General features: G+C 35.4%; 1 long non-coding RNA gene across 1 annotated transcript in view; it reads left to right on the top strand.

The window, feature by feature from the left end:
• Nucleotides 1-23,881, top strand: part of LOC141494965 (uncharacterized) — a 29,945-nt gene extending 6,064 nt beyond the window's left edge. The window contains exons 2-3 of the long non-coding RNA XR_012470598.1: nucleotides 21,511-21,622; nucleotides 23,642-23,881. This is a non-coding gene — a long non-coding RNA (uncharacterized LOC141494965). The remainder of the gene's footprint in view (nucleotides 1-21,510; nucleotides 21,623-23,641) is intronic.
• The last annotated feature ends 1,130 nt before the right edge of the window (nucleotides 23,882-25,011 follow it).

Raw genomic sequence — 25,011 nt, 5'->3', positions numbered from 1 at the left:
ATTGTCCTTTGGGCAAACTTCAATTCTGATTTTTTGGCAATAGTGTATTCTATGCTTTTAATCCTTCCCCAACAGAAGATAGTGTTAAAAGTTGATATCTAGGTGATGAGTTCATTGCCCAGGATAATTTTCTGAAAATTATTTCTCTTTCAAACCTCAAATGGTCAAAGTTAGTGTTTGTCCATTTCAATGCAGTAAATATTCTTGAAGCATATGCCAGTACTTTGCTAGGCTGTGGGGTTACAAAAGTGAAATGAAATATTTCCTTCCTTCAAGAGGCTTCCAGTATCTAACACCTCACACATCTTATATAAAGATCATCTCCAAGTGGATATAAGACTTGAATAGAAAAGGTCATATCATAAAGAACTTTGAGAAACAGAAAAATTATCATATTTATGGATAGGAGAAAAGTTCATGATCAAACAAGGGACACAGAGAATCTTAGGAAATAAAATAGATAAATTTGATTATATAAAATATATAAATTTTATATAAATTTAAATATATAAAATTTAAAAAGTTTTGTAAAAGGAAATCTAACTTTTCCATGAGATAGAAGGAAAGAGAAATGAAATCCAAAGTGGTGACAGCTGGGTGGCATAGTTGGATTTGGAGTCAAGAAGACTCTTCGCCAACTGAAATCTGGTCTCAAACACTCTGGGCAAGTCACTTCAGCCTGTTTACCTCGGTTTTCTCATCTATACAATGAACTGGAGAAGGAAATAACAAACCACTCCAGCATCTCTGCCAAGAAAACCCTAAGATGGGCTCATGAAAAGTCAGACACAACTGAACAACAATGTTAACAACAACTTCTTATCATTTTTAAGGAAAACTCCATTTATTCATGTTTTCTATAGTTTTTAATTGATGAGCATTTTATTTCATCAAAAACTTTTCTGCATGTATTGAAAAAATTGCTCTTACATCATCATTGGTGGTATCTTTTCATTTTTGATAATGGTAATTTGGTTTTCTTCTTTCTTTTTTAAAAATAAAATTTACCAATAGTTTATCTATCTTATTGTTTTCCATGAAACCACTTCCTGGTTCTATTGATTAATTCAATTGGTTTCTTATTTTCATTTTATTAACTTCACCTTTGATTTTCAGTTTTTCCAATGTTTAATTAGAGATTTTTAATTTGTTTTTTCTAGTTTTTTTAAATTGGAATATTGTCTGTTGTCATTAATCAAATTATTTATGTTTTGGTCTTTGACTCTCTTATTCTTTAGGATTAGATTATTTAGTTTACAATTAATTTTTAATCTAATTAATTTTTTATTTGTTTCCATGGCCCTTTATTGAATATAATTTTTATTGCATTGTAACTGAGGACACATTTAATATTTTTGCTTTTCTGTGTCTGTAAGATTTTTATGCCCTAATACATGGTCAATTTTTGTGAAAGTGACATATATAATTGAAAAAAAACCAATACATTCCTTTTTTTCTCCATTCAGTTTTCCCCAGATGTCTATCAAATCTAACTTTAAAAAATTCTTTTCATCTTCTTAACTTCTAGTGCCTTTGGATAATCACCTAAAATTTACTTAATCTAATTTATGGATAATAACTATTCTTCATTTTATGAAACATATTTCAGAAAAAGATGTATGCAGTCAGTTTTCTAAGAGTTAAATATTTTATAAAATTATAAAAAAAGGTTAACCTCCAAAATATAACAAAATTCTGTTTTAAAAACTGGCAAATGTTTTCAAAATCAGGTATTAGATGGTAGTGGACCTCTAATTTCATTAGTTTAAGGAACACCCAAGTGAGGAAACTCCTCCCCAAATTATGGTCAGTATCTTCACTGTTATCTATAATCTTAGGGATTGCCTAAAGCAATCACAAGTGAAGTGACTTACCCAGAGTCACACAGCCAATATATGTAGATGATTGAACTATAATCTAGGGCTTTCTGGTTTCAAGGATGCCCCTTTATTCACTAGGCCATTCTACTATTCCCATAGTTTATGTATTTTGTTAACAGATTTAATAATAACTATGATAAAAACCAGTTAACTTCATCAAATTTTTACCCTTTCACTTTAAATTCAATGTGTAGCTTAAGTAAAATCTAAGAGAAGTCACTTGCTATGTGTCACCAGGTAGTCAGTCAATAAACATTTATTAATGTGCCAGACACAATAATAAACACTAGTGATAGAATGAAAGGCAAAAGATGATACCTGCTCTCAAGAAGCTCATAATCAGGGGTTGCTGAGTGCCCAGTGGACAGAGCACTAGTCCTGGAGTCAGGAGGACCTGAGTTCAAATCCCACCTCAGCCATAATAATTATCTAGCTATGTGATCTTGGGCAATTCACTAACCCCATTGCCTTGCAAAAACAAAACCAAAGACCAAAAAAAGAAGCTCACCATTTAATGGGAGAAGATAATCCATGAAAAGAAGTTGAAAAGTGGGGAGGGCAGAGGAAGGGAAGAAAGGGAGCCTGACTCAGGGGCATGATGAAGTCCAGAGGACTGCAGCCAGGTGAGAAATGAAGGGATGCCTTGCTTAATCCTACTTAAATGGAGAATTTGGTGTCACTTTAAACTCTTGTAATTCAGGTAAATTTTAAGAAAAGTTCAGTTGCCAAGTGTTGCTAAGGGAAATCAGCTAAGAGAGCTGTTAACTAGCAAGTCCTATATAGATTTGGGAAAGAAAGGAGATGAGTGTTTTACTTTAATCTTACAAGAGAAAAATAGAGATTTTTCTTAAGAGGTCAGGGAAAAACCTCCTGTGGATATCTAGACGAAGTATTTTTAAGATTCTGAATAACACTTCTGAGTCTCAGTTTTCTTCTCTGTATGATGGAGAATAATAATAATAATAATAATAATACCTAGGTACCTACCTCATGAGTACTAATGAGATAATGTTTGTCAGTTATAATCAGTAATTATAAGCTTTTAGATTAAGAGAAAGGTCAAAGAAATAGAAATTAAGACTGGAAGAATAAAGGCAGAAAGATCTTCTTGAGTCATCTCAAGCTGGGGAAAATCCAAAGTAAGTTCCCAAGTGGATACCAAGCCAACCCTATACCACTCAAATATGAAATGCTCTTCTTGGCATTCCAAGATTTTCCTAACCTAGCCTCCTTCTCCTTACTAGTTTTTTCATACATTATTCTCCATCTCATACTCTAAATCAATGACACTAACTTTCTGACTGTTCCATCTCTCATCTTTTGCATTTTGTCTGATTGTTGTCCCCCACGCTTGGACTGAAATCCTTCTCCACTTCACTTTTCAACCTCCCTGGTTTCCTTTAAATCTCAACTTAAATCCCATCTTTTACTGGAGGCCTTTCCTAACTTCTCTTAGTTATTTCCTATTTATCCTGTATCGTTGCTTTACATATATACATACATACATACATACATGCAGATTTATCTTTGTATATATATATATATATATATACTTTGTATATATTTTTTTTGCACATTGTCTCCCTCATTAGATTGTAAACTCCTTGAAAGCTTGACTATCTTTCTTTTTGTTTTTTGTATACTGAGTGCTTAGTACATCCTGGACCAGAATTGGTGCTGTGTTTAATAAAAATTGATTGATTGCTCAGGAGTTTATCATCTTATCTTGAAACTCCTCTGATAGTTTTCTATTTGGTTATTTTGGTTCTATCCTATTCCTACTAGAGTTCATTGTGAAAATAACCACCAGAAGAATCTTTCTACAACATCTGCTCAAATCCCTTCACTGAACAGATCCCTTGCCCAATTTCCTTAATTTTTGTCATGGTATATCTATAATGTATCAAATTAAACATCATAGAAACTAAGTAGGAAGTTAGGACAATCAGTAAATAGGGAGCCCCCTGTTATTACAGATAGGGTTAAGCACTGTATCTTGAATAAGGAACACAATCAGAAATCAAAGAGTACACAGGTGCTCTATTTCAAGGCATACGGTGGGTCAGAAACTAGGTAATAGGAACCAGGGAAACAGGTAATGTAGGTCAGAACAAGGCAGTGGGTCAGAAACAGGTTAACATTCCTGTCACTGATTGAGGGTTTGGCAAATCCTCAGCAAGCTTCTCAGGTCCTGCCTGTATTGTGCCCTTTGCCCCATATGCTATTTTGTGGCAGATTGTTGCTGCTTATTAGGATAACAGAGAAGGCATTGCTGGTTCAGGTCTGAGGACCAGAAAACTTTGTCTTTGCTACATTTCACACATAATACATATAAACAATGAGATGTGTCTCCAATGAAGTCCTGTTCCAATGCCATGACATGAAAGGAACTTGACCCTAAATTACCCAAGGCTATACTAGCAATCCATATACTCTGACAGAGCCTTCCAACTGGCAAGGTTTGAACATGGGGCTAGGAATGGACTCTCCATATGTTAGCAAGGATCCGTCTACTTAAATTTGGAAGAATTCATCACCAGGCAATCTGCCACCAGATGATGAATTTAAGGGGTTACAGAAATTGAAAGGAAGATTTGATATCCACATGGGTGGGAAGAATAGCCATATTAGGGGAATAATAGAACATTTACTATCTCTATAGGACTTTTATTGGATTCTATAAGCTTTTAAAATAAAACTTTTGTTTAAATTAAAAATAGAGATGGGAGCTGCACCTATGAATGCATTGGTATGGAGAGCTCCCAGAAGAGAAAATTGTCTCTTCTCATGAAAATTCACTTTATCTTCATTTTAAAAAGTTGTCTATATCACTGAAAAGTTCATTGACTTGACCAGAGTCACATCATATTTCCACGGTTCCAACACCAACTTCTTCTAGAGTTGTTCATTTGCCTATTTGATATCATCCAACCAATACAAAAATGGAGGCCAAAGAAAAAAACTCAAGTCATTGCTTAAAATAACCATATTTGATTTATTCTATGTAATATAGTCATATACATAGCTTTGTCATTTTAAAATGACATTTAAAGTCATTTTAAAATGCCCTGAAAGCTAATTATATTATATCTTTTGAATGCTTTTGTATGTGTTTCTTGGAGCTTATTATGTGTGCCCATAAGAAACCAGGTGATTTTTAGTTTTGCCCATCAGCAAAAACTAGCAATTTAGAATCTCAGTCTAAAGAGTAGACTGTATGAGTAGATGAGTAGATTGGCCTTGGAACACAAGGTCTAGGTTCATACCCCAATTCAACCTTTTATGGTGCTGTGTGGCCTTAGGTAATTATTTTATCCCTTCTGGGTCTCATTTTCTCATCTGTAAAATGAATATATCAGTTGATCTTTAAAGGACCTTCTTGCTTTAAATCCTATGAGAACAAGATCTCAGTCTTTCCTGAGCAAGACCAGACACATCTAGCAAGAATAAATAATTAATTCTCCCTAGATCGGTTTCCTTATCTGCAAAATCAGGACATTGAACTAGTTGACCTGGAAGATTTCTTTTAGCTTTAGAATCCTATCCAGCTATTGAACTTCTATGACTTTGGAGGAGAAAATGAGGCTGATGTCTGCATCAAAATATCACCCTTGTAATATCATTGGTCCTCTCTGAGAAAGATGGATGAACAACAACAATCTTATCTACATTCTAGAGTCTTAAGGACTGGGGGGACCATTCCATTTAGGCTCAATAGTCCTCTTGCCTACAACAATCAGGTGGCAAAGAGGATACAGAAAAATGACCACTTTTTCCAGTTGGATTTATTTCCCTCTCCCTCCCCCACCCACCCCATCCCTCGGTAATAGAAAAGAAGAGTCATTATTTGTCTCCCAGAGTGGGTGAAATTTGTCCAATTTGGTCCTAAATAGCTAGTGAACACATTGTTGACTCAAGTAAATTCTATCTTAGGGTCTCCAGACTCCTGAATCTGTTAGCTTCTGGAGTTATATTACTGAGCAGCTGTACAGGGAAGCTATTAGTGCTGGAAGGAGACCGCCAGAGAGGCTCTCTGAAATCTTAACCTACATTGTAATGCTAATCATTGTAAATCATAATTTTACTTTGGGTGAACATTAGATAGTTTTTGGTGAGTCTAGAGAGGAAAGCTCCTGAGTTGTTTGCTTTTTTGAAATGTCTTCTGCAGAGTGACTTTGTAATATTGTCACTGTTAAGTAGGTTATTTTTTTTAGAAAATTAACCAGTTAAGAAATTGTCTTATAACCCCTAAATGGGTATTCCTAAACTTTTCCTCAGCACCCAAAAGGAGGGAGCCTAAGGGAGAAAGGTTTCCAAGTCATAAGCTCCCAAGGATGAGTGCCATCTAGTGGCTCATCTAATCAAGGACCAATGGTCTGACCTTAAAAGGAATGCGTCATACAGGATGCTCCAAAGTCATGAATGTGTGGTTGCAGAGGGACAGCAATATGACCCATTTGTTGGACATCAGAACAGCTGGTTTCCTCCTCTGAAATGGTGTGCAGTCAAATTTTCCCTCTGGACCAGATCTCTTCCTCTCAGTTTCAGTCCTCACCAGGGTCTCTGTTTTTAAGAATAGTTTCCTTGAGCTATTTTTCTTATCACAGAGATTTGTGATGACATCATTCTGCCTCAGGCAAACTCTGAATTAAATCTTTCATGTTGAAAATACATAAATATCTTGGGAAAAAAACTTTTTTTGAGAGGACCAGAGTTACTTGAAAATATCTAGGTACTTCACCAAAGGTTTTCCTACCTTTTGAAATCTAGGTTAGGGAAATTTTCTTCTACCAGTGCAGGTTGTTGTCTTCTCTGGATATATATGTATGTGTGTATATACATATACACACATACATATGCACACAAACACACACATAAATATAGAGTTGCCTAGACCAATGAAAGATTAAGGGATTTGTTCAGGGGTCATCCAACTGTCATGAATAAGAAGTAGAAATTGAAGTTTAGGTCTTCTGGGCTTCAAGGCTACACAGAACCAGAACATACTATCTACAAAATTAACATCATAATTATAGAGAACTCTTCATATCAGGTAAACCTTTAGAATAATAGATTCAAGGCATTATCAAAAAAATCAGGAAAAAGAAGTTAAATTTTGCTTTAGCTAAGGAGCCCCTTAAGCATTTCCTGTTCAGACAGGTATCCATCTCAACATCTAATTACTTAGGTCATAGAGGCAACGGTAACCTGCATCTAGGAGATGTCAGAAGGAGAGACTGGGCTGACCTAACTTTAAGTCAAATGACCAGAACAATAGAATAGGACAATAGAATTCTATTCCTTGATTCCAGAAGAATTAGTCAATGGTACTACTCTGTGATCAATGATTTTTGAAAAAAATCATAGAATTGTTCTAATTTTTTTAAGTAGAGAAAGTGGAGTCCTAAAACTATGGACATATGATTTTGATTACTGTCAAAATTGTAGAAAAATATTTCAAAGAAATGAGCATTTACCAAAAAAAGCTAGAATCACTAAGAACTAGCAAGGTATCATCAAGGACAAGTTATGCCAAACTAGTTCCATTTCTTTTGCCAGTAAGGCTGCTAGACTGTTTAGCAGAAGGCCATAGACATATCAAACCTGAATTTCTCTCTCATAGACAAGACTAGGAGATCAACAGTATAGTTGAATAGATTTGGAACTGGTTGAGAAACCAGTGTAGTCCAAAGTGTCGTTATCTTAACTTCAACAGAGGTCATTAGTGAAATACTTGGAAATTTGTTATGATTTACTATTTTTACCTTTGATTCAGATGAGTCAGTGGTATGCTTGTAATGTTACTAAATAACAAAAATCATCTGAATGGTGTAATTAATCATTGCAAGAGAGAATCGTGGTTCAAAAAGATTTTAACAACTTAAAGCAATGAAGTGGATCTAAAACTAAATTTCATGGGAATAAATGAAAAGACAAAATAAAAAAACAAACCCAACTGAATAAGTATAGAATAGAGGTAGCATGGATGAAAAATATTTCTTATGAAAGACATCTTGGGAACTTTAATCTATTGAAAACTGAAAAGTTCCCCAAAGTAATGGCAGCTTAGACTTCATTGAAAGGCATACAGCCCAGATCAAGGGATATATTGGTCTAGCTATACTCTTCCCCAAACAGACCAAAGCTGGTCTGTGTTCAGTTAAAAGAACCATGATTTAAAAAGATCATTGCTAAACTAGAAGATTACATTAAAAGGAGAGGAACCAAGATAGCAAGGGACCTCTATCAGCTGACTGAGCATCATTTAAAGGAAGCATGGCCTCCATCGTCAAGGGTTCAAAGGAAAAGGGTCTTGTCTCCTTGACCTGGAGAGAGCAGAATGGTTGGTGCAGTGAGTGGATAGAAGGTCCAAGACTCAATGGCTTGAATAGCTTAGAAGTATAAGAGCAAAACCAGGGATTGGACTCCAACCCAATCCACTCTCCATCTACTGCTCTATTTGAGTTTAGCTCCACAGAATAATATATGGAGGTTCTTCCTGGTGTCGACCTTTGAGCTCAATGACCCTTTCCAGCTTACTTTGTGTATTGTTAAGTTTTCTTTTTCTTATTTTGTATCCCCAGAGCTTAACACAGTGCTTTGTACTTAGTAGGTTCTTTTAAATGGTTATTGAATTGAAGTATTATATTAGTCCAGAAATATTTAGCAAACTAAACAAAAATGCAATAAAATATACAACACATTTCAAAACTAAATCAATATGTAGCTGGTAAGGATCTTAACATAGAATTTATTGTTATTTGTTGTTGTTCAATTGTATCTGACTCTTTGTGAACCCATTTGGGGTTTTCTTGGCAAAGATACTGGAATGGGTCACCATTTCCTTCTCTAACTCATTTTATGGACAAAGAGGTAAACAGGGTGAAGTGACTTGCGGATATCTGAGGTCAGATTTGAGCTCAGGGAGATAAGGCTTCCTGACTCCAGACCCAAAGACCTATTCACTATGAGGTCAGCTATCTGCACTATGTGAGGATTAGTGGCTCCATTTCTATTTGAAGCAGCAGGAAGAGAAGAAACAACAGTGGAACAATCTGCAAGATACTTTATATGGTATGATCTCATTTGATTCCCACAACAACTCTAGGACGTTGTAAGGAAATTGAGACAAACAGAGGTTAAATTATTTGTCCAAGGTTACACATCTAGGAAGTATCTGAGGTTGCATTCAAACTTGGGTCTTCCTGCCTTCAGGTCCAGTGCTCTATCCACTGGACCACCTAGTAGCAATATATTAGTAATATTAGTAGCGCTTGGCATAATCCCAGTGGGCAAACATGAAATAATTCCCCCGAGGGAACAGAAACTGAGTTGCAGCACAGAGACTCATACAAGATCACACAAGTCTATTGATGAGCTGGAAGAAGATCCTTAAAAATAGGCATCCTCCTCCTCTCATAGTAGAACTGGACAGCCAGAGTTCCTACCTTTTCTGTGGATGCAGTTTAGGATTTGGATTTAGGAAGACCAGAGTTCAAACCCTGCTTCAGACACTTCCTAGCTAGATAACTTTGGGTAAGTCACTTAATCTCTCTTAGTTTGTTGACTCAGTTTCCCCTTAGTAGAATGAGGATACTGAACTTAGTAGTCTCTTCCAGCTTTTAATTGATGATTCTATGATTTTTTAGAGGAAGAACAGTCCATTGTTAATAATTGTAATTGCCCAAGATTTCAGGCTTTTCTTCAGAAGTCCTGCAGTCAGTGGGAGCACCATCCATATCACCCTTCTGGGGCATCTTTGGTGGTAGTGGTGGTGTCGATATCAGGAGCTTAGACAAATTTCAAGCTGCTAATGAAAGTGTGGTTTTATTTTAGCCCTGTTTCAATTCATAACTTGCAATTAATTCTTCCAGCAAGTTTAAATAGAACTAGAGAAAATGTGAGCACTCTTACTCTCTTCTAATTTGATATTTGTTTTGACCTTCACTCTGACCAGTCAGTGATGGGAGTAAACAGGCAATTCCAAGCAATGCAGGATCTTAGTAAGACTAGGAGAGAAGGCTCCTTAAGTTCAATCACATTTTCCAAATGAAAAAAACAACTTTGAAATATAGAGAGGATAAGTGATTTTCCCAGTGTCACATAGCTGGTAGGTATCTGAGGTGGGATGTAAACCTAAGTCTTGCTGACTTCAATTCCAATTCCCCACACAGTCAGAAACACTGCAAGTCAAGATGGTCAACTATCTTTTGAATTGATTGGGGAATGTCTAGTGGGACTCTTCATAACGAAATAAAGGATAGAGAAGATCAAAGAAAATAAAAAGGACAATCTTGATTACACAAAACCAAACCAATTTAACTGAAATCTAAAGGGAAAAAATTATTTGGGGGGAAACCTTTGTACAAGTTTCTTTGATATTTAATATATATATATACATATATATATATATATGTATATATATATATATATATGGTCTGATATTCAAGAAATAGAAGGAAAAAATTCAAATATATAAGGACAAGAGTCATTCCTTAACAGACAATCAAAGTAATTAAATAGGTGGCTGTAAAAGGAAGAAATTTCAAGTTATCAAGAGCTAAATGAAAAAAGTGCTTCAAGTCACTAATAATTTGAGAATGAAAATTAAATCAACCTTGAGTTTCCACCTCATACTCACTGGATTCCAAAAACAGAGAAAAATAAAAACGATAATTTTTGGAGAAGCAATGAGAAAAAAAAGGTACCCTAATGGGCTATTGGTGTAGTAGTGAATTTGTCTAGCTATTTTAGAAAACAATTTGAAACTAAGCTACAAAAATCACTTAACTGTGTATAATTTTTAATCCGGAGATATCAAAGAGATCAAAGAAAAAGGTCCCATATGCACACAATATTTATAGTAACTCTCTTCTGTTATTTAATTTAAAAAACTGGAAACAGGAGGTGAGAGTGGTGTTCAGCAAGTGGGGATTGGCTGAACAAATTGAGATATGTTAATATAGTAGGATATTATAATGCTGTAAAAAATGATGAAAGAGACAGAATCAGACAAACCTGGTAAGACTTGTAGGAACTGACTTAGAGTGAAGTGAATCCAAACAAGAGAACAATTTATATAATAACAACAGCTTTGTAGAGAAAAACATTTTTGAAAGATTTAAGAACTAAGATCAATATAATAATAAATCACAATTTTATATGATCATTAATGAAGTATGCTGCCCACTTCCTGACAGGGAGGCACAGACAAGAGATCTACGCTTTCAGATATAACCAGTGGGGGAATTTGTTTTGCTTGACTATGCATATTTTGTTTTGTTTTTCTTTTTAATTTTGTTAATGGGGGAGGAGGGGAAAGGGAAGAAGGAGAGGACAGCCTGCAATAGAGTTTTCAAAAAAAGAGAAAAATATGCAGTGATTCCAATGATACCAAGCTGCTTCCTGCTGCAAAAGTCTGTCTCATTACCGTCAATATTCTTCCAGTCATGCCATATGGTTGAGGATCACAAAACCCTGTGATCTCTGAAGAATTAAAATTACAAATCACCCAAAGGGTTTGGAAAAGGCATTAGCGGTTATAAGTAGGCTTCAGTATATTACCCATGAAGTCTTATATGCAAGAAAGGTCATAAAAAGGTTTTCCTGAGGATCCACAGATTGGGGAATAACTAAACAATATAGCACATAAATATGCAATAGTTGTGCTTTTAGAAACAATGACTACAGAGAATCATGGGGAAAACTTATATGAGCTGATGCAAAGTACAATAAGCAAAACTATAAATACAATATGCACAATGACTATAGCAATGTAAATGGAAAGAATGACAACAAAACTGGATGCTCTGAAATTATGATCATGATCAGTCTAAAAAAAAGTTATGAGAATGAATTTCCCCTCTCTTCTTTACAGAGGTAGAAAACTATGGACTTTGTGGGACTTTGGTCAAGATTACTTAGCTTCTTTAAGACTTTATTTCCTCAGGATGTGGAACACTGTGTGTACTTTTGGACTAGATTGGTATGTTGGCTTATTTTAGTGAAATTTTTTCTTTTTTTATTCTTAGTTTTAAAGGATGACTCTGGAAAAGGAGGGGAAATTGTGTATTAGGAAATGAACATAGGAAAGAATGAGATGCAATAAAATGTAAATAAAAAGAGGTGTTTCTGAGAATATATATGATTAGAAAAGGAGGATCAAAAGGTGGGTCATATATCAAGAACAATAGACAATAGAATATCAGTCTATTTGGTTCATTACCACACTCAGGTTAATACAAAGTTAGCATTTATAAAATATTTTAAAGTTGGTAAGTGCTTTACAAACAAAAAGGAAAAGAAGACTATGACCTTTAATATCTACCTGTACATACAGTTGACTGCCTTTCTAAGGGTAATGTTAGGTATACCAGTGGGGAGCTTAACTTAAGTAAAACTGGAAAGTAGGTCTGACCTTTCACACAAAAAGAATTGGACTTTTTGTGAAATGAGAGAATTTTCTCTTCTCTTGGTATCAGAACCATTTTCTAATCTGGATGCATCAATTTTCCTGTCCCTCAAACACTTTGATTCTCTAATTTCATCATAGGCTTCCAACCTAGGATCATTCATTGCCTTGGTTGTTTTTCTTAGCAGCCCATATCTCTGGTAACCCATGCCTGGCTTTCCATGGGTAATCTAAAGCTGTGGAAACCTTGAAGAAAACAGGTAAAAAAAATTCTATTGAGGATTATTAAATTTTAATCAAGAAATGTTGGAGATAGATAGATGAATGGATGGATGGGTGGTTGGGTGGATAGAGAGAGAGAGAGAGAGAGAGAGAGAGAGAGAGAGAGAGAGAGAGAGAGAGATTTTCCTCAAATAACTTAGAATTTTATAGAGAAGATATAACATATACAACCAGGATATCACACTGGATTTGGAATTAGAAGAACTGAGTTTGAATCCTGACTGCCATTGTGTCAACTTCACTTAGCTTCTTTAAGACTTGGTTTCCTCAGGGCAGTTAGGTGGTGCAGTGGATAGAGCACTGACACTGGAGTCAGGAGGACCTGAGTTCAAATCCAGCATCAGTCACTTGACATTTACTGTGTGACCCTGGGCAAGTCACTTAACCCTGAATGCCTCACCAAAAAAAAAAAAAAGACTCAGTTTCTTCATATGTAAAATAAGAGGTTTGGACCAAGCAATTCCTAAAGTCCCTTTGAACTCTAAATTCATGATCCTATGAAATTAGAATACATCAAACACTATGGGCCTTCAGATGTAGAAAAGATTACTCTCCAATGAGGGAGATAAAGAACAATTCTTTTTTTTTCATTTTTAACATTTTTGTTTTCCAATTATATGCAATAGTAATATGTACCCATCATTTTTTGCAAGGCTCTGAGTTCTACAATTTTACCTCCTTTCTTCCCCCACCCCACAGAAGGCTGTCTGATAGTCTCTACATTGTTTCCATGCCATACATTGATGTAAGTAGAATGTGTTATAAGAATAAACATAACCCCCCCCCAAGAAGATGAGAAACCTCAAGAATAGAGAAAGAGAAAAAAAATGTACTTCAGTCTGTGTTCAGATTTCAGTGGCTCTGTCTCTGGGGTGAGTTGCTTTCTTTATCATAAGTCCACCAGAAAGGTTGTTTCAATATTTTTCCCTCAGTTACTATTACTAGCTATACCTCCACTCTATTTCTCCCCACTCTCATTTATTCTATTCTCTCTCTCCTTTCATCCTGGCCCTGTCCAAAAGTGTGTTGAATCTGAATATCCTCTCCCAAAATCTTCCCTCTCTTTTATCACCTATTCCCCCCCTTCCCTCCCCCATTCCCCCTTATCCAGTCCCTTTCTTCTTATTGTTCTCTAGGGTAAGCTAGTTTTCCTCACCCTATTAAGTGTGCATGTTATTTCATCTCAGCCATTTCTGATGAGAATGAAGGCTCACTCATTCCCCTTTGCCTTCCCCCTTTCCACTTCATTGAAAAAGCTTTTCTTGACTCTTATGTGAAATTTCTTAGCTTCTTCTTCATCTCTGATAAAGAACAATTCTTGAAGAAGGAAGCACTCAAGACTGTCCTTGAAAGGTAGCTAAGTTGTGAAGAGGCAAAGAAAGGAGAAAGTGTATTTTAGGCACAGAGAATGGGAAAGTTGTGGAGGTGGGAAGACATTTAGGAATGCCAAGGTCTATTTTGGTGGCAATGTAAACTATCTGATGGGACAATAGTATGGGAAAAAGCTGGAAATGTAAGAGAAAGCCAAGGTTAAAAAAAAAAGACTTGAATGTTAGACAGATTTTATCCTGTTGATCATAGGGAGCCATTGACAGTTTTTCAATAAGGGAAAGACAAGAACAGGGTGATGATCATAGATAAGAAAAAATTAATCTAGAAGTGACTTATAGGACAAATTTGATCGAGTAGAGACCAGTTGGCGGACTAGGTCTTGTTCCAAAATCAAGGGGATCTATTTGCTTTGACCACTTCAAAGCCCAGAGCTCAATTTAAAACAACAGGACCCAGTGATGCCCTGATCTGATTACTTCTTTTATGAAATGAACTTTGAAATGTCACCTATTTTTACATTCAGAAAGCCAGGCCGCTTTGTTCTGTTTGTATTTTTATTACTTGTTTTAAAGATCACAATGTACTCACTCATTGCTCTGTAGGTCAGGCCACTCAACCTCTGGTACAAACCAATATAATTCTGACTTTTGAAAGCTCTTGAGCAGGAGAATGATGTGATGAAACTAGGTTTTATATCATTGTCACCATAAGTATCATCATCTCTGTGAACAACATTTTTTAAATGATAACATATATGTAGTTTTCTAAAGTTTGCAAAATGCTTTACATATAAAAGTCAAATTATAACCTCATAATCACCCCGTGAAGTTAAGTATAAGTATCCCTATTTTTCAGATAAAAAAAAAACCTGAGGTCCAGAAAGATTTTATGACTTGCCTGAGTATACTCAACTAGTAAATGTCAGAAAAAGATTTTGAACCCAGCCTTGCCGAGATCAAATACAGGATTCTATGATACCATTCTACCTCTTGCTCTTTGCTGTTCATCTACTACATATGAGGTCCCAAAAAGACAAAGGGGATAACAAGATATTTTAAATATCGTGGAACAGTGGAGGAGTCCTGGGCATCCCCTAGATCTCACAACTGAGATGAATTAAGTTAGCAAGTTAAGCAAGCTGACTTTGCTCCAGCCATTTCATTCAATTCAATCTAACAAGCATGAAGCATTTACTACATCATAGGCATCAGACAGGAGACAACAAAACCTCCACTTATAGCTCTCTGTCCTTGGACAGCTTTCTTCAAGAATATAATTCTGAATTTGGTAAGTTCTTTACAGGGAAATGTTGAAAGTTGAGTTTTCCTAAAAAGGGGAACTAGAAGAACTTGCACATAAATTCATTGGTTGGGTGGCTCAGAATTAGAACAGCTCATTCCTGGGCCTTTGACCTTTTGTGCTCATTCTGGCTTTGTTTCAAAGCCCTCTCCTGGTACTCTAGTTTTAGGAGTCATTACTCTGTGGTAAAGTCATTACCTTGATGCTCAGTTCCATAGATTTTCAGACTCTTAGAGCTGGGGATGAGCCCTGGGGACACTTAGAGACCAACTCATCCCTGAGCAAGAATCCACGATGAACCATCACTGACATAGTTAAGCAGATGCCTTGAAAAGGATTAAGATTAAAGGCAAATATTGAGGAATAGCTAAAGAAATGGTGATATAGTGATATAATATGGAATGTTATACTGTAAGATGTGATGAATATGATGACTACAGAGAAGTATGAGAATTATATGGATTTATGAAAAGTGAAGTAAGCAGAGCCAAGAAAACAGATACATATTGCCACATGCTTACCTATGGCACCGGTAAATGGAAATGGAAAGGACCACAAAAGTCAAAGGCAAGTATGAAATAACACTCATGATTTTGATGATTGCTAATTTTGGTAATCATTAAGGAATAGAAATATAGTTAAATAAAGTAGACTAGATAAGAAAGAATCAGAAATATTTGAAATCAATTTCCTAATATTTGATAGACCCTCAAACATAAATTATCTAAGAAAAATAGTAGTTTGATATCTAATAATAATACTTTGATATCCAAAGATATAAACTATCAAATATATCAAAAATCATTCCACAGAATAATTGTCAAGAGATATGAGCAAAAAATTCTCAGAACTGTAAAAATTAATAGCTATATGAAAGAATATTCTAAATCATTGCTAGGAACTATTTGGAAAACTGCAAAGTAGACTAACAGAAATTAGGTGTAGATTAGCATTTTACACAATATAGCACAAAATTCAAAATGGGTACATGACCTGAATATTTATGATTACACAGTTTTAAAAAAAGCAGAGAATATCTTTAAAACCTGTGGATAGGAAATGTATTTTTAAAATAATAGTATTTTTCCAATTACATATAAAGATGGGTTGTAACATTTTTTTAATATTTTGACTCTCAAATTTTTCTCCCTCCCTCTCTTCCCTCCCCTTCCTCAAGACAGCAAGCAATTTGATACGGGTTATTCATGTATATGTTAAACATAAACAAAAAACTCATATTGTGAAAGAAGAATCAGAACAAAAGAGGAAAATCATGAGAAAGAAAAAAACAAAAACCAAATTTTTTAAAAAGTGAAAATATTGTGTTTTGATCTTTATCCAAACTTCTTAGTTCTTTCTCTGAATGTGGATGGCATTTTCCATCATAAATTTTTTAGAATTATCTTGGATCACTGTATTGCTAGTCTATATGAGATATATTCTTGACCAAATAAGGGATACAGGAAATCATTAAAGTTAAAAAGATTATTTTGCTTATATAAAGTTGAAAAGTTTTTGCTCAAACAAAATTAATGCATCAAGGGTAAGAAGAGAATAAGTCAACTAGAGGGAAAATCTTATCAAACATCTCTAGTAATGGCTTTATATCCAAAAGATAGAAAAGACTATTGGAAATATGTATAATCAAAAGTCATTCGCCAATTGACAGATTATCAAAGAATGTGAACAAAAAGTTCTTAAAAGAAAGTCAAAAGATTAACAACAATATTAAAGAATGCCTCATAATAAGAGAGATACTAATCAAAACAACTCAGAAGTTTCATCTTAAACTCAATGTATTGGCAAAAATGATAAAAGATGGGGATGGCTACTGTTGCAGTGGTTGTGGAATTCATTCCTTGAAATAGCTGTAGATTGATCCAACCATTCTGGAAAACAATTTGGAATTATGCATAAAAAGAGACTGAACAATCTAAACAATTTGACCCAGAGATCCTATTGCTAGGTATATATCCCAAGAATATCACAGACAAAAAAGAAAGACTATATATACACATATATATTTGTAGCAGAACAATTGGTGGTAGCAAAGAATCATAAAGTAGATGCGCACTTCCTCTGACTCTCTTATTTGACTCAGGGGTATGCTGGAAAATGTTTAACAATTGGCTTTCTCCAAAAACCAGAGTGTATTCCCAAAAAATTTTCAAGCCTAACACACATTGTCAACATTTTTCTCCATCCCTTTCTAGACAACCAAGAAGTTGAAGTATTTGCCTATTTCCAAGGTATAGAAAATCCACATAGAAAATTTAACAATCAGTTGATGTAAATTGATTAAAATTGTCTCCTGTCCATCCCTGTCTGGATTAGATTGCTATTAGTGTGATTCGAAAGAGAAAATGTATGAGGGATGACTGAAACACACTTGGTGACTGACTGGTGAAGACAAAAGGGAAGAATCAAAGTGCTTTCAAGAGTTGTCCAATATCAGAATGGGCCAAGGAGCTGAATCAAGGTGACTGGAATAACAATGGACAAAAATAAACTCATTTAGAGGAAAAGCTGATTTAGGGAAAACAATGAAGGGTTTCATTTTCAGGCAATAGTGAATCATCCAATGGGAAATTTTCCACGTGCAATTGGGCATTTAAAACTAAAACTCAAGAAACAGGTCAGAGGCAGAGATGTGGATTTGGGGGTCATCAAAGTAGAAGTGATCACTAAATTTGTAAGAGTAGATGAGATCTTTGTGGAGATAGTGTGAAGTCAGAAATGAGGGTGAAAGAGAACCTTGGGGAATAATATGTCTAGTGGCAGTGGAAATGAAACTGTCTAAGAAGAAAGAGAGCTTTGTCAAAGATGATAGTTCTTCCTTTGTTGTTGTAGGGAGAGGGGTAAACTGTTACTAAGCTATCTTTGAACCCCCCACCCACACCCCAACTTTTGGAGCATACTTAGTCACCATTTCTATTGATGATGGCATTTCCAGTGACTATGGAAATGTGAGCCGCCTCTATCTGCTTCCTTTTCTAGGTGAATCATTTCTGAGTTGAATCCCATTGATTAATTGCTGGACTGTAACTTTAGGAATAAACTAAAGGAGCAACAGCCCCTTCAAAGTTCCTCTTTCCAGCTTTGAAGTAGGAGTATTATTTGGAGAAATGAATGGGGAAATGTCAGAAAATACATTCCCCACTTGACCCCTTACAGCTGTGAGTCCAGGCAGAGGCAAGAGGGACCACCTCTCTTTTCTTGTATTTCCTTCACCAAGCAGGGGGATAATTCACAACCTCAAGCTGGATGTGACCTTGTGAATTTTGACTCCCGGAGACCCTCTAGGCAGCCAGAGTGGTCTGTTGTGGCTGTTGCAGCGGCAGCAGCAGGGGCAAGCTGGTGCCAAGAGAAGACCTGGCATCTGTGAGATAGAGGAGCCATCATGCCATCCTTACTATTTGATTAGACTGTGGACTTAATGAAGGTGAAATGTAAACTGACTAATTAGAGGTATTCATAAAAATTTTCATGTCCCAATGAGGTTTGAATATTATTGACTTTCCAACTGATTTCGCTAGTAATTGATGCTGTTCTAATCATTCAATGATTCTTTATTGCTTAGCATACTATTTTCTGGGTGAAAAAGGGCACTTCCCCCCCTCCCCCTTCTTTGGGGGGAAAACTCTAGACTAGAGCTATAACCAATATTACTGTAATTAGTTATTTTCCAGGGGAAGGAACCAATGAATGTAAGAAGTGGGAAGCAAGCCTGCTTTCCCTATTGAAAAGTCAGATTTTCTTCAGAACTGAATGTTGGGAAAATCACAAGCCATAGTTAAAGGTTTGCTGTAGGTTGCCTGCTCCTGTGCCCTCAGTTGAGTGGTGCCCAGGTAATTACTAAGCTAGGACTGTATTCACTAGTCCATTAAGTCTTAGCTTAGAACAGTAATAATAATGATAACAATAACTTGTATTTAGATGCATTTAAGGTATGTTGATCATTTTCCATTGTCTTTCTTGCAGAGCATTCTAAGGCAATTTCACCCAATAGTAATTGGATTATTTGACTCAGCACACAAAAGGGAAAGCTAATATTTGTTTCAAGTCCAACCTTCTATCCAAGCCAACCCAATAATAGCCCAGACATTCATTATCTAGCAGATCGTTTACTATTTGACTGTAATTAGAAAAGAATTAGATGTGCTTAGAATGTTAGCTTTATAAGGAATCACTAGAGCCTAGTTGTAGAGAAAGAAGAAGCCTTTGGGTGGGGGGGTCACTTAATTTAACTCCTTCCTGACTGAGGAGAAAATTAAGACAAAGACTACCTGGGGAAGATATTTGCATGCCCTAGGCAAAGTCTGTTCATTCCGACTTTATGCCTTCCTTTCCATTCCAATGATCCAGGATCACAGATTTACAGCTAGTAGGGGCCATGTTACTGTTCAGTGATGTCTGGCTCATGATTCCTTTTGCTGTTTTCTTGGCAAAGATGCTATAGTAGTTTGGCATTTCCTTCTTTGGGTCATTTTAAAAATGAGAAAACTGAGGCAAACAGGGCTCAGTGACTTGGCCAGGGTCAGTGTCTGAGGGCAGATTTGAACTCAGGAAGATGAGTCTTCTTGACTCCAGATCTAGTGTTCTATCTATTGCACCTCCTTACTGGGTCCATAGAGGTCATCTAATCTAATCCTCTCAGTTTACAGATGAGGGAATTTAGACCCAGAAAAGGGAAACCTTTGACCTAAGATCATTTGCAAAGTGTCAGGGCCAAGGTTTGAACTGAAGTGCATCAAACTAAGCTTTCTTTCCATTGTATCCGTTCCCTCTCCAAAGCATTGAGTATCTACTGTACAATTTGACTTATTACAAAATAAAAACTTCTATTTTACTGTTAATGGAATTTGCTTGTATTAAACATATACATTTTTTAAAAATGAGATATTAAAAAGCCTCAGTCCAGGCTTCTCTCAGTCTTGACCTTGTAAACAAAAATGTGTAACCCAAAATGAGCCTGAAGAAAATTCATTTGGGACATTTGAGGAGGGTAGAGGAATGGTCACTGAAGGTGGAATAAGGAGGAATTGCTGTTTTAGTACATCATTCTCAAAGAAGGCCATGACATCAGAAAGGTGATGCCATGGCAAGCAAACAAGTAAATTGGATTTGAGCAAGGTGATACTGTGCAAAGTCATCAGTCTCATTTTCTCCTCAAGGGTCATCTGGGTTCAGTGGCCAGATGTGGATCAGGATGACTGGGGACAGTTCTGGATAAGTGACTTGCCCAAAGTTGCACAGCTAGTAAAGGAGAAGGGTTTCAGGCTGAATTTGAACTCAGGTCTTTCTGACTCCAGGGCAGGTGCTCTATCCACAGGGTCACCTAGCTTAAGAAGATAGCTCCACCTAGGACATAGTCAGTCTAGGAAAGGAGATCTAGAAAGTCACAGGGTTTTGACTTTCCAAAGGACTGACAGAAGATTTTGGGGGGTATTACTGTAGTCACCATGAGGAGGAAGCACAGAGGCATACCTTTCTCTATACCAATGTAAAGTAGTTGGGGGAAAAGACATTTTTCTGGTGTTGGTTAAAGCTTTGGTTCAATAATTGGAACAATATTAGTGTAGTTTTAGACTTTAATTGAAAAGCTTAGTGTGGTTTTAATAATTTAAATTAATAAACAACTTTAATAACTTAAAACAAAGACATTTGGGAAACCCAATGTAATGAAAGAACTATCAACTAAACTGGTTTCTTTAACTAATAATTGTAGATTTTACTCCTATAACCACAGTCCAGCTTCTCCATCTCTTTATCATTAAAGCTTTGCTTCCTCAGATCTGTTCTCCCAAGACTTGACTCTCTACTAAGGTCAGTGGGATAAAGTATCTTGAGCTAAAGCTAATCAATAGTTGATGACCCCCCCCATAACATATTTGCATTGTTACTAAAGATTTTGATGCCTTACCTCAAAGACACCATTTCATCATTGTGGCAGGCCAATGGAGCAAATATTTATTTTCATGTTTTTTTACATCACACCAAAGAAGCCAAATCTGAATTGCAGCTAGATTATTCAAGACCTCCAAAAATGCTGTAACACCATAGGGGTCTCCCATCTCTAAGCCTTTGTACAGACTGGAAGGTGTGCCCTTTTCAACTCTGCCTCTTAGAATTATTAGTTTCCATTAAAACTCAGCTCAAAAACCTCCTCCTACATGTAGTCTTTCACGATCCCCCACTAAGCTATTCATATTACCTTTTCTCATACATACTTATGTGTATACATGTTGTTTCTTCTTACAGAATATAAATTCCTTGAGAGTTTCATTTTTGGTTTTGGTTTTCCAGGGCTTAAAGGTGTCTGGCTCAGAAACTCACATGAATCTGGGATCTCAACCATATTGAAGATCCTCAAATACCACAGATTCTAATCCTGTTGAAGATCATGCCTTCTCCTTTGGTGAGACTTTTGTCTACTTCCTTCCATAAATATACTGCTAAGGATTCACACAATGGGTTTTGCTTGCTATCTTCTGACATTGTGAAAAATACAATGGAGGATTATATAACTAGCCCATCTTTTCTTCTTCTTATACAGTTGTTTTGATGATATCTTTTCTTTCTATTCTTCAAAATTCCTCACAGATTGTATTTGTCATCCTGCTCACACCCACAATGTGTCCTTCCATTGTCCTCTGTATGATATTCCTTTTTCATTCTTCAATCACTTTTTTATTTCATATTTCAGTGCCCTAAAACAACACCCATAGAAAGATGGGTCTTTGCTTTCATGGAAAGTTGACAATTATTTAAAAAGCTTTGCAATTTTCTGAAAGAAATTCTGTCCACTCTTCTCTTGTTCAACTCTGGTTCTGACCTGTTGTCCATCTCTTCCTTCTGTTCTGGATATACATACTGGTGTACCAATTCAACCAAGGTTATTATCCAAATGCATGATGCAATCTAAGCAATATACATTCTTTATCTACCTGGGCTTTCCTGTGTTGATAGACTAAATTTCTCTAAACTAATGTCAGATCTCTTCCACAAGGCTTGGCAATATTTAGGGATCTGATGCAAATGACACAATCCACAAAGGAGAATATCTGGAAGACCTCACCATTTACAGAAATACTTTTCAACTTGAACTCTAAACTGGTACTCATAGTGGGAAAAACTTTTGTTGAGTATCTGTCTCCTTGTTGGATACCTAGACTGACATTTATTATCAGAGAGTCATTGAACAGGATTATTTATGTTGCTATATTTTTCAAGGAATTCTGAAAGATCATGATATATGGAAGTGAAGAAAAAGAGCCTGCCAAGTGATATTTATTCTATCAAATCAAATACTTTTTCATAATCAATAAACAATAAGCCTGGTAGGATCTTAAATTCTTTATGTATTTCAATTATTGTGCAAGAAAAAGAAGTACTCTATTATTAATCATCACTCATGAAAATTTGCATATTCCCTCCAAATATTCTCATCAAAAATGTCTTTAGTTCATAAGACTTTGAATAGATGGGAGAATATATATTTAGGATACTAGTTACTGGTAATCTCAATCTTTTTTTAGCATTAATAAGTAGTTTTCCATATAATTTTTCATTAATCCAAGAAGCTCCATAAACAGTTAAGCAGTCAAGATGAATTAAAAATGGCCAGCACAGGAATTGTGGTAGGAAGAATTTAGCTGGGTCTGCCAGAAAGATGTGATGATAATTTCTGTCTCTGATTAGTAATGAAGTGAACAATTCCCACAGTTGCTGATATTCTGTAATTCTTGTTTTTTTTAAATAGTGTTTCAAACAGAATTTAAACTGTAAATGGAGAAAATATATAGAGAAAATGACAGTGGGAAATAGCCAAAGAGAGTCATGAAATATAGCTGCAAATCAAAGTAAAAAAGAGTAAGAGAAACAAGTACTGAAATTATGTAAACTGTCTCCTTGTCTCCAGGGCTTCACTTTTTAAAGCTCTCAGTGTGAGAGAGGTCAATTTGTTTACTCAATCCAATGACAAGACTTCCTTTCATTTCATCATTGTAGGGTTAAACAGAATGCTGTCTTAAAATAAATTTGCTTCAGATTGAGAATAGTTAAATGACTTTTGCAAATTCAGTGACCTTTCTACCAGATAGCTCTCAGTATCTGACACATAGTAGGAGCTTAATAAATCACCATAGACCAAAAATAAACAAATAAATAAATTTGCTTCTGCAAATATCAGTGAAGTATTCTTACTTTTTTAGTTCTTTGACTAATCTTTGAGCTTCACTATTACAGTTTCCCTTTAAATGAGCAGGAATATAAGCAGGACACTCCTCTCTTGTCCTGAGTTAATGTATAGTTGTTTCGAATTATGTTCTTGGTTTATCTGTTGCCTGAATGCACACTACTTATATTTTGAGTATGATCTAGTCCTCAGTTAATACCCATAACTCCTTGTATTTCTTCTCTTTCATTACTTCTACAGGCATACTTTATATACACCATGTTAAGAGTCTGATTGCCAATCCCATCTTCCAGAGTCAACTGTCTTTCAGTCATTGAGAAGACTTTTGAATCCTTATAGCATTCCCAACTCATTTTCAGTCTCCTCAAGGGTTTGGTAAGTTAAGAGAATGGTTTTGATCTTCAGAGAATGTGGACACAAGTTTTCTTTAAATTGGTTCTTAGCTTCAACTAATTCTCTCTGTTTTATGAGACAAACTCACTGTCATCCATCATTGTAATATTTCACTAATAAATCTATATTTTAAGCTGATATTGTCTTTGACATCCATCTCTCTTCATTTGGCAAATAGATGCTTGCTGGCTAGCATTCTTTCTGGGTTCTTTGGCTCTTTTTGTTATGGCAGTTTAATTTATATTAGCTAATTTTTTAGTTTAATTAGTTAAATATTATAATCTGTACTGATGTCATTTCTGTTACATGTTTTCCATTTTAAATCATCAATCACTTTTTTTTAATAATTCAGGATTTAATTTTTTAACTGTATTCCACATTTTTCTCATTATTCTTTCTTTTTTTTATTCTTTTCTAATTTGGATGTTAGTTCCAACAAGTTGATGGTCTGCCTCTATATAGATTGATTCAGAGATAATGCCCATGTCATTAATGAGTCTTTTCCTGTCTGTTAAAACATTATCTACTTACAGTTTTATACCTTAACACAGGGATCATTAAAGTACAGCCCAAAGGGCCAAATCTGACTTAACCCTTGTTTTTGGATGGGAAAAAAGTTACATGATAACTTTATTATACATTTTAATGTAAGTGTATATATATATAATATATATAATAGATTGCAGCTTTTATGTACAATCTTTTTCTCTATTCTATTATATTGCAGAAATATTTTTCTACTATGTTATAGAAATACTTTTATATGTTATAGAAATACTTTTTTCTTACATTCAAAATAAAAATAAACAGGCAGTGGACTATAATTTGCCTACCTCTGACTTGGAACATAATAGGTGCTTCTCTGGCACTCTATCCAGGATGCTATCCTTAGTTTATACTTTTTTTCCCAAAGGGCATCTGCTACTCTCAAATTCTAATATGTAACTGTGAAATTGCTCTTTAACATTGTAGTTCATGAACCCCAACCAATAAGCTTATCTTTCATAATAAGCCAATAGACATAATTATCTCTTGGCTATGGCATTTATTAAGATGGCATAATAAATAGTTATAATGTCTGTGAACAAGACCATTCCTCTAAGAACCTGTGATTCTCAAAGTCCTTTTTTAGGTAGTTAGATGGTACTATAGATAGAGTGACAAGATAGATCTGAGTTCAAATCTGACCTCAGTCACTGGTCAAGTCACTTGACTTC

Source organism: Macrotis lagotis, chromosome 8 (genome assembly GCF_037893015.1).
Source record: "Macrotis lagotis isolate mMagLag1 chromosome 8, bilby.v1.9.chrom.fasta, whole genome shotgun sequence".
Classification (NCBI taxonomy): domain Eukaryota; kingdom Metazoa; phylum Chordata; class Mammalia; order Peramelemorphia; family Peramelidae; genus Macrotis; species Macrotis lagotis.
Note: the sequence above shows the minus strand (reverse complement) of the source record. Positions and strands in the feature narration are given on the sequence as shown.